Genomic DNA, 10561 nt, shown 5'->3' on the forward strand with positions numbered 1-10561 from the left:
GTTGAATTCCGCTATTGTGTTACCCGAGACGGCGCGTACAAGGGAAAGAAAAAGTTAACAATTCAATTCGGGTTGTTGTTGTTTTATGCAGTCGAAATTTCAAAAAATAAAAATAAAAATGTGTCGCTGTAGTAGTAGTAGGGTGGAAGAAAATTTAAAAGAAGAAGCTGTGGAACTCGTTAGACGGATGAAGTGGAGGAAATGACTAAAAAACGCACACAAGTCCCGAATGTACACTATTTTCTAACGTCAAAGTCCTGCAGCCTACACAGCGGATACGGATGATGGTTTTTAACGAGCGAGTGACCTGTCCGCCATTTTCCCACGGCAAAAAAAAAAAAGATTTTTTGAGAGAGAGAGAAATCATTTTGTCGAATGGCTCTTCTTCTTCTACTACGAGGTTTTCTATTCTCTTGTGTGTTTTTGACGTTTGGTGGGGGGGAGTGCAAGAAGGTCACGCGCAGATTCCCTTTTTTGGGTGGAGAGAATGAGGGGAGTTAGGTAGGAGTAGGAGTAGGAGTCGCACAGCCGGTTGCGGCACCACATGTGCTGCAGCGCAGACAAGATCCCGAAGGAAGGAAAAAGAGAAAAAGGTTGAACGGGGTCAACCGACACATACATCCCAATAGTATACGGCAGCATCAGCAGCCTAGAAGATGTCGTCCACACAAACAGGCAAAACCACTCTCACTCTCTCCCCCCCAACATTTGTGAGGCGGTAAAATAAAAAAAAGGAAGAAGAGGACCCAACAAAACATGACCACTGAAACCGACACGTAACCGGAGAACATCTCGGCTCTATTATGTCCCTCCTTTTGATTCAATTTCCCTATTGTTATTATTATTACGCAGTTATTTCAATCGTTGGACAACGACAAAATCGAAAGTCCAGTTACAGAAATTTGAAAATTTCGAAGCGGGAAATTTGAAAATTCAAATTTTTTTGAAATGTTTGGACATATTTTAACGAGCCGGTGATTGGGGAAAGATGAAAAAAAAAAGAAGAATCGGCAGAGGGGGGCAGGGATATAAGGAGTGGCGGTGGGGGGAGAAGGATGCGGGGTTTCGAATAACCACCGATTGATGGATGCTGCTGTTGTTTCTTTTGCGTTTTCCAAGCTGCTGGAAAAAACCACCACGTGTGTTCCCACAAGAAAAGAAATGAGACTATATCCAACCACAAAGAAGAAGAAGAAGAAGAAAAATCTTTCTTCAGTCTTGACAATCATCACCCCTTTCACTTTTGGAAATAAGGAGGGGGGAACGATCCTTCTTTTTTCTTTCAGGGGGGCTCTCAAAATCGGTGGGAATGTTTGAAAAAAATTTTTAGCATTAAAATAAGAAAAAATACGCGAGGGACTCATTTTAACCCCTTTAAAAACGAAGAAAATTGTGTTTTTCTTCTTCTTTTAACCCTCGGCATATTTTTCGAATCCCAACAGATAAGGTATCGATTACACCTTGGCTTTTTTCCCACTTAAGTCTCAAGTTGAAACAACAACAAACAAAATTGACTCTCCGAAAAATTTAAAATGCAGCTAGGCTCATTCCATTCAAAGTTGATTAGAAGAAAAAAAAAAGGAATTTCAAGTTGGATTCTTATAGGCCTACAGATAGACATCGATGCGAATCGACTGGAACACAAAATCAACATTTAGTTATCCCAGTTAATCTAAAGCTCCTACGTCTAAATGAAGTGCTGATACATCAGACACGGTTCCCCTACACTGTGGTCTACCGCCATTATATCTCCAAACACATTAAAGATAATACGGTCCCCCGCAAAAGCCAACAAGAAGAAGAAGAAGAAAAAAACAACAAATAAACAACCCAGAAAAAAAAAAACGAGATGGGTCACGGGATTCACACACGCAGCAGCGTAGCATGGAGGGTTGGTCAGATAACCATCGGTTGCAGCTGTGCAAGCTAGCCTATAAACACCATTGGCTCGTTTTTTTTATATTTTTTTATATATCTAAGCCAACAACGGAGAGAAAAAAATCAAAAAAGAATATATCCCGACGACAATATGAGAGAAGATGTTCCGCGTGTGGGTGGGTGGAGCTTGGGTCGTAAATCAATCGAGGTGTGAGGAGGGGGGAGGTTGTGATGCTATAATCAGCTGTGTGGAATCATCGCCCACACACACATGAGAGAAGGAAGAAAAAAAAAACAACACTTTAGTTAGAAAGAAGAGGACCAGATATGTCCCCAATGGCGTCCGGTTTATATCGGATAACATTTATTTTTTTCGAATTTGGCGCGCTCTATTTCTTGACACGCTTCGTTTTTTTTTTTGGTTAGGGCCTTAAGTTAAATGAACCTCAGCGATTAACCACAGAACGTAAAAAAGAAAAAAAAAATAGTTGCTTTGATTTTTATTACTAAACACAATCCGATCTGGTTAATATTATTCTTTTGCGCTGGACCCGACGCATTCTGTGGAATGTAATATAAATAAATAGACGAAAGAGAAAGAAAAAAAGAACTAAATAAATCCCAGACCGAAAAGGAAATTCAGATTGGATACGCATGACGCAATGAATGGCAACAGCGACGCGTGCGTGTCGCCGCCGGGGGGTCGGAAAAAACTAATTAGATATTAGGCCGTTTGAAGGGGGAGGAGGAGATGCAGAAGCTTATTCAAGTTGTCGCCCGAATGTGACCGGCCAATAACGGACGCAAAACGAAAACATTTATTGTTTTGTTTGTTATTAGAAATGAGACAGACGATGCGTAATCGTAAATTTCACAACAGCCAATATGAGGATGGACTCGCTGTCAAAATGTCCATTCTGTCCCCCCCAACACATATCGATTTGTCGACGAGGGATAACGATAGTATCTCTTCTACTATTCGGTGAAAAGGTACATAACAAGATACCCGAAATAGGTTGAATATCGAAATAGGCAACGACAAACTCCCGGTCAAATTTGCATACGCTGATGGAACTTGTCAAATCGCATTCAACCGGCGACCGTCCTCTTCTCCTCAGACTGTCACACAAACACGAAATAAGTAGCCAGAAAATGAAAAAAAAAACCTTTTTCGACCGACATATTGGATACTATACTGCATCAGATGATCAAAGTATTCATCCCGATGAATATGAGTAAACCCAGTTCTGAAAAGATCCTATATACACACATTTATAACCACCCAAAAAAGGTTATTAGCGTGTACTTCTACAGCTAACTTTTTTGTCAAGAGGTTGCTGTTATTGTTCATTGAAAAATAGAAAAAAAAAACCTTTTCTATTTGGGTGGAATAAATATTTCTTTTTTGGCCGGCCGTGATGAATATAAACATGAGATTGGTTTCCTTCTTTGATGCCCGACCGCCGCCCTCTCCACAAAACGGAATAGAATAACAATATCCGCACTCATTCACTCTCTCTCTCTCTCTGTGTGTGTGGTGGAGATTGAATAGAATGTTGTATACATAACTATCACAAGAGAGAGAGAGGGTTGATTCTATACTTTTTCACAGAGAGCGAGAGAGAGAGAGAGCGACCAATTTTTTGTGTGTAATAACGTCATTGGCCGAATAGAAGAGGCCGCATTCAGACAAAAAAAAAGGTTTCCGTCGAAGGGGGGTTCAAGAGAAGGGAGTTTCCGGGCCTTACACACACTTTTACTTTGCAACACACATGTATACAGTACACACACCGACAGCAGTTCATTTGTGTGAGAGCCCCGAGGACCTCAACGACGTAACCGCCACTCGATCACGACGTCCACATCCCCCCCCCCCCCCCCAACCCCACCGAAAATAAAAAAAAGCCTGGCGATACATTTATTTTCCCCCTTTTTTTTAATGTAAGAGATTTCGAGCATTTTCCTGTTTTTGAATTACGCGCTAGATTTTATTTATTTTTTTTTTTTTTAATTCTGCCCCCAAACACGCACAATTAAATAATCTGTAAAAAAGTAAATAGTTTAACGAGCTTGTTGCACGGGGTGGAGAGCTACGAAAGAGAAACAGTCGTCCCCAATTCGACTCCCCCCCCCCCACTTCACCGATCAAAATTGTAATTGCATCAATGAAATAATTAGTTTGTTCAACAATTCAGGCCGTGAAATAACAATATGCCTCCCCACTCAACCCTCCCGACCAAAAAAAAAAAAAAAAAATTGAATATGCAAATGTAGAACTAACGACCACGCCCAAACATCATCACAGGGCGGTAGGGAGAAAAAATAGAAAAGAAACTGGATCAACTTTGATGACAATTTTCTTTTTCGTTTCTATTTTTTTGGGGATGTGGGGGGAGAGAAAGGAAATTACTTCTTCCTCCTCTTTCTTCTTCTTCTTCTTCTTCGAGTGGTAACACGACTTTGGCGTGACCCGGCGTTGACCGCATCACGATCGGATAGAGCGGATGTGGCCGTAGAGATAAAAAGAAAAAAAAAAAAAAAAACTCCAGACGATGCCCCGTGATGCACACCAGTGCAGTGCACTCTTGCACACACACAGAGAGCAGCCCCTCCATTATGGCCGTTACAAACACACACACACACGCACACAAATGACTGTAATAAAATTCACCTCATTTTCGAGAAGAAGAAAAAGAAGACGACGACGAAGCGGATTTTTTGGGTTCCTTTTCTTCTTCTTCTTCTTCTCGTCTGGAATTTTTCGATCGATTGGTGGAACGAAAGTAAACGATCGATAGTTTGGTGGTGGGGATAAAGATAGGGATCCGACTCAGCGTGACTCGTGCGAGAACCTCACTCTGTTATTCCTCCACGTCGTCTCATCTTCTTTTTCCTTTCCTTTTGCTTAGATATTACCTTGCAAGGTCGAAATGTCAAGTCCATCATTAATAACCGTAAACATCATTTATGCACCATCGTGTGTCCTTTTACAAGTTTTTACACCACTGCCACTAGAGCTACTACTACCACCACTAGCGGGACCAACATATACAGGGTCAGCATCTGATCTCCAGTCCGGATACGACGAGCACTGGCTGACACTTTGACTGTACACAAAACGTCACACTCGGGCCCCGTTTTCCAAGTGACAAATTATATCTCTCTAGCAGCCCATTATCCTACATAAATCAATGTCGCTCGATCCTCTTTTTTTCCATCTCAAATTTTTCTCTTTACCAAAGGGAAAAACAAATTCATCAATTGTAAGAGATGATCCAACGATAAAAAGATTTCACAACAGCAGAAATGACACACGAGACTTTTTTTCTAATCAACATTTCTCTGGTTAGCTTTACACCACCGGCCTTACACACACATCTAGCAGGATATGTAATAATTACGGCGACCATTTATCACGCTTTTTAAAAGGTACAAAATAGTAAAGATCTTACTGTACGAGCGGTATCGTCGTTCATTACAGGTAAACACGGGCGATAAAACAAATTTTTCTCTAGTGGCCTCTTCTTTTTTTCTTATTTTTAAATCAAAAAGAATCAAAATGCAAAAAGGATGCATGAAGAAACTTACCTTCTATGGACCGCCCGTCGTTCAAACTCTTCGGGATGCCTCACACCTGGATGTTTCCTTCTTCTTCTTCTTCTTCTTCCCACTTTTCATTTTGGGATCTCGGATCAACTGTTGGAAAGAAAGAGGAAAAAATTCATTAGAAAAACATTTCCGTGTGTCATCATTAAATTAGAAAACGATAGTAGGCCTAGATCATATCGGCTATTTCGTCTATTCCGTCCATCGGCCACATCTTTTGAATCGAAAGTGTCGTTTCCTCTGACCCTGTTTAACCCCTGCCTTAGTGGTGGTGGCGGAGGAGGACGGAGTTGAGTTGAGTTGTGACGGGACGACCTTTATTCATTAACCTCTCCCTACTCGATTCATCTTTTTTTTCCTTCGGGATTTATTCCACACACACACACAAGACATTTTGTTTTGTAAAGGAGAGAAAATGATGTCATGATTCAACAATAACCTAAAAAAAAAAAAAAAAAAATGGAAAAATGAGATGACGTACAACAAAGAGCACGTGTCTCCCATGATTGGGCTGTAAATTTCTTTCACCCAGCACACCCTGACTTCGTAGCACCTCCTTCGTGATGATGATGACGACGCAAAGTAGGCACAGGGCCCATGCGCAGATGATTCAGCACAAGAAATTCCTTCAAAAAAAAAACCAAATCAATTTTCATTTTGAAAAAAAAAAAAAAAAAATGGAAAAAATATTTTTCAACAAAATTTTTCCCTTTTGAGCCTGGCTATGCAAGTGTTTTGTGTATGTGTATGTATGCCGCCTTATATCCTCTCGATAAAGAGGATGGGGGGGATACGATGATGATGATGAGATGTGGCCGGCCTTTTGTTGTGTTTGCGACGGTGTGAGCCCACCCATGCCGACGCCGAGAAGAAGAAGAAAAAAATTTTTTTTCAAATTTTTTTTTCTTTCTTGAATGTGTGTCTATTCTCATTTGCATACATCATCCCTCGTCTTCATCATAAAAATGAGATACACCATTTCTACCAAGAGCACCAACCACCACCGGGAATCACAAATTCTATTTATCCTGCATCTATCGATTATTACAGAGTGTGATGTCTCGGTCTTCTCTCCTCAAATCATTTTAATTTATTTAGATAGGATGTTAAGAGCGCCGAGCCCGATTTATATCCGATATAAATCTCGCGCCTATATATAGAGAAGAGAGAGGATCGGGTTTTGGGTGGAAAATTATAAACGCATAAAAATGCAAACACACAATGGGGATAGAGAGAGAGAGAGAAATTTGTGTGAGAGCGTTTTATCGTTTGTTGTAAATTTCAAGAAGAAGAATCTATTGATTGAAAAATAAGGTGAGAAGGGGGGGGACCAACCTGCGTAATAATAATAATAATAGAATCTGCTGTTAGGAAAAAAGAAAAGGGGCCGAATCAAAACTGACCGTTGGTTGCTCACTCTCCTTGGGCTGGAAACGGCGTGGGAATTTCACACCAGCCCACAGGTATTGCAATGGAATGGGCCCTTATGTGTGTGCGCTATTACACGCATACACGCGGCATTCTCTCTCTTCCAATTCCCCCCCTTGCTAGATAGATATATATTCTACCCCCAAAAACATTAAAAACCGTTGCCTTTATAGGTTTTGACTCTCTAACTTATTTCTTCTTCGGGTCCAGAATATAATCAACTGGGCTATTCAAAAACGGTGAGAACCGAAAATCAGATCGATCCAGCAGAGTTTACTTTACCAGCAGCAATTGTTACGTCGTACAGACTGGCGCTGGCTGCGCAGGGGTCACTAAAAACATACACCGGCCTTTTACTTATCGAGCGTCTTTTAAAAAAAAAATGTTATCCCAATTAAAAAATCTTTTTTTACGTAATGGTTAAACCATTTATTGGTTTTTCTTCTCCCTTTTTTGACGCTTGGCCATAAAAAAACAAACAAAAAGGGAACAAATGCGATGCTCCTGTTTTTGTTCCTTTTGTTTTTCCCGTTTCATGTCAAAATGCTGAACTAACTGAACTTGGAAAAAAAAAGGGGATTAGACATTGAAACCCTACTCATTCATACGGGGGTCATGCAAGAAGAAGACCATACCCAGCACCCAACGACAAAAAGAAAAGAATATTTCCGGTCTGGTAGTTCCTGATTTTTTTTCTCTTCTACCACCCCGTGACACGCGCGGGAAACCTGAATAGCTTAAACAAGAAATAAAAATGAAATAAAACGTGACCTCTTAGGATAGCGCAGCTTTGCCAAAACGGCACAAAAGACGCGGGGGCAGCAGCAGCCGTACAACGGCAGTTGAACAAGAAAACAAAAAATGACAAGTCAGTCCGTTTAGATAATCACGTGACGTCACCCACAGCAGAGAGTTGATACTATAACCATCAAGTGAGAGATCATGTTTAAAAGTCGGCATCATCGGATTTCCCCCGCTCGTCAAAGATCCTTCCGCATTAGGAGGGGGGAGAGAGATAGAAGGAGGGATTCATCATCATCATTTCGTAGCTCATTCTCTACACACAGTGCACATCACATGCCTTTTCAAACAAGAGAGAGAAGAAGAGAACGCCCAGATTTGTGACTGCTGCACACTCAATGATGCGGCTTCATTATCCGGTGCGAGTCTCTTGATCTCAAATCTCTCCATATACCCCCACCACCGAGCCAGCGGGAAATTTGAATAGAGACTTTCTTCTTCTTCTTGGTTGCGCGTATTAGGAAGAGCAAAATGAGACCAGCAGCTCCTGCTTCATCATCGTCAACTTGTATATAATCTCTTGCCTCTTTGCTGCGGAGTCTAACCTATAGACTAAACATCCGAGGCCCGGATGGATGGATGGATGGATTCAATGTCTTGGGCACATTGCTGCTGGATCAAAGCCAATTCCTTTTTTTTCTTTTCCTTCGGACCTGATTGCACTCGGCGCATTTCTCCGCCTCTCTCTCTGTCGATGTCCATCCGCTGGATTCTCTCTTCTTTTTCTATCCCCTTTATATTGAACGGAAAAGGAGATGGAAGGCGATTTTGACTCTTTTCCTGAATGTCTTGGATGACCTTTGGACGGTGACCCGACAGTAGCGAACGCGAAGGAGGGATTGAAAAACAAAAGTAGGGAGGAAAACCAAGTCCATTGCGTCGTCGTCTAATGAAAAAAATCCAGCGGGAAGAAAAGGGAACTCATCTCCGATGGGATTGAGGCTATTATCACCCGACTGCTGGCTCCTGGCTGGCTCCTCTAATCCTCATGTCATCTCTCATCCGATTCAATTTGACCGCGCCAAATTGGTCGACGGAGATTCTTCTTTTTCTCTCTTTTCCCCCCTCTTCTTCGCCACATATGGGGGACGGAGGAGGACATTGATTTTTGTGGTACACCCAAAATAGGAGAAGAAGCTAAAATCCCTAAAATTACCTCTGATTCATTTGGAAAATAAAGGGCCGATTCATGCTAATGTAATAAACACAAACCGGCACGACACCCTACCACCACATTTTTTGACCGGATATGATGACGGAACAAGGAAACAAATCTACATACACATAATAATATGATTCAATTCTTTTTTCTTTCTCCCCTCTCTGAATGTCGTTTGCCAATCACAAGAGGTGGGGGGGAGAGTTGTATCAAACAGAAGGCAACATCGGGGACCTATAAATGTGATTCTGCCGACCAGCCCCACCCGAGTAGTATTTTTCCCCCGATTTCTTTCAATATGTCGCCCTACTCTTTTTACCAGTACGATCTATTCTATTCTTTTTCTGACTCTCTTATTTAGGGGTCACCACAGCTGTTCGGATTCAATCCACCACAAACAGATAATACACACACAACAAAAAAAAAGGAGAGAAAAAAGCTCTAAAAGTCGATCGATATGAATAATGGGACGATGGAGGACTACGTAGTAGTAACCCAGGCCGAGTTTTCTACACGTCACATTCAATTCATTAGCCGAGTATTGTGTGTGTCTAGTGGTGAGAGAAAATCAGGGCTCATATTATTACATTTTTCAAGAGGTCAAGTTAAGAAAGAAGATCTTTTGACACTTTCAGGGGATCTGCTGGCAAACGGCGAGAGATGTGCACACGCTGGCACATTATTACACACACACACACACGACAGTTTTCTAGTTAGTAAAAAGAGCGGAGATAACAATGAACACACAAGAGCCCAGACAGCTCATCTGCTCTTAACCAGTTTCTCCCCTCTGTTAAAGGACATACGTACGTCTTGACAAGCAAAAGTTGAGAGGAAAAAGAACCGAGTGTTAATCTCAGGCCCAGCATCACACACACTCCAAACCCCCAACCACACGTAACAAAACAAAAAAAAATGTGCTTGGATCCTCAATATAATCACCCATATACAGCATTTGCTCTTTATCTTTACAAGCAACGTGATTTGCTTCAGTGTTTTTCGGAACGCACAAAAGAGTTGGTGGTGGTGGTGGTGTTCTAGATGCAGAAAAACACTTACGGCCTTATCGACCGACATCCATCTGACATGGTGGCACTTGGACACGAGGGGGGGGGAAGCATTGTGTCTGCAAAAGCTTATTGTTCAATAATGTGAAGCTACACGATGATCTTTAACAGACATTTCCCCAAAAAAAAATTTCCCGAAATGTTTTTTCGAACGTCACCAAAATATTGTCAAGAGATAGGCGATGTCTGAGCTAATGGGACAGTATCGTTAAGTTCGACAAAATCTTTTGTTAACGACTTTGTGTCGAGGAATAAAAATTTGCATGGCGGCTCGGCAAAATAAAAAGGAGTCTAAGCGTGACGGAGGGATTTGTTAAAAAAAAGTTCTCATGTAGCCTACTTCTTGTTTTTATTGGGAGAAAAATGGCTGTGGCTTTGGCTTTTCTTGTTAATGACCGACGTAAAAAGACGAGAAAATAAAACGAGACCTTACCTTTTAGAAGAAAAGCTGAACCGAAACATGGTAGATTATTCTAGGTCGACGTCACAAGTTTCACTGCCGATCCAGTTTCTTTGTCTCTCGAATCATCACGTGCCAAAATCGAAAGTATTTTAATTTCGTCAGCTGATGACCGGAAACTAACGTCGCAATTTACTTACATGAGCATCTTAGCGACAATTG

General features: G+C 41.4%; 2 protein-coding genes across 5 annotated transcripts in view; one reads left to right on the forward strand and one right to left on the reverse strand.

The window, feature by feature from the left end:
• LOC124327259 (chymotrypsin-2-like) overlaps positions 1-10504 on the reverse strand; it is a 22864-nt gene extending 12360 nt beyond the window's left edge. The window contains exons 1-2 of one of the 3 annotated variants that reach the window (XR_006915976.1): positions 10373-10504; positions 5467-5574 (exon numbers count right to left, since the gene is read on the reverse strand). The gene's annotated coding sequence lies outside the window, so the exon portion shown is untranslated. The remainder of the gene's footprint in view (positions 1-5466; positions 5575-10372) is intronic. The other 2 variants (XR_006915977.1, XM_046786245.1) reach the window with 2 other exon arrangements.
• The window catches only part of LOC124327110, a 271197-nt gene that overhangs the window by 184364 nt on the left and 76272 nt on the right, over positions 1-10561 (forward strand). The gene's annotated exons all lie outside the window — the stretch shown is intronic.

The sequence above is a fragment of the Daphnia pulicaria genome, chromosome 2, assembly GCF_021234035.1.
Source record: "Daphnia pulicaria isolate SC F1-1A chromosome 2, SC_F0-13Bv2, whole genome shotgun sequence".
Lineage (NCBI taxonomy): Eukaryota > Metazoa > Arthropoda > Branchiopoda > Diplostraca > Daphniidae > Daphnia > Daphnia pulicaria.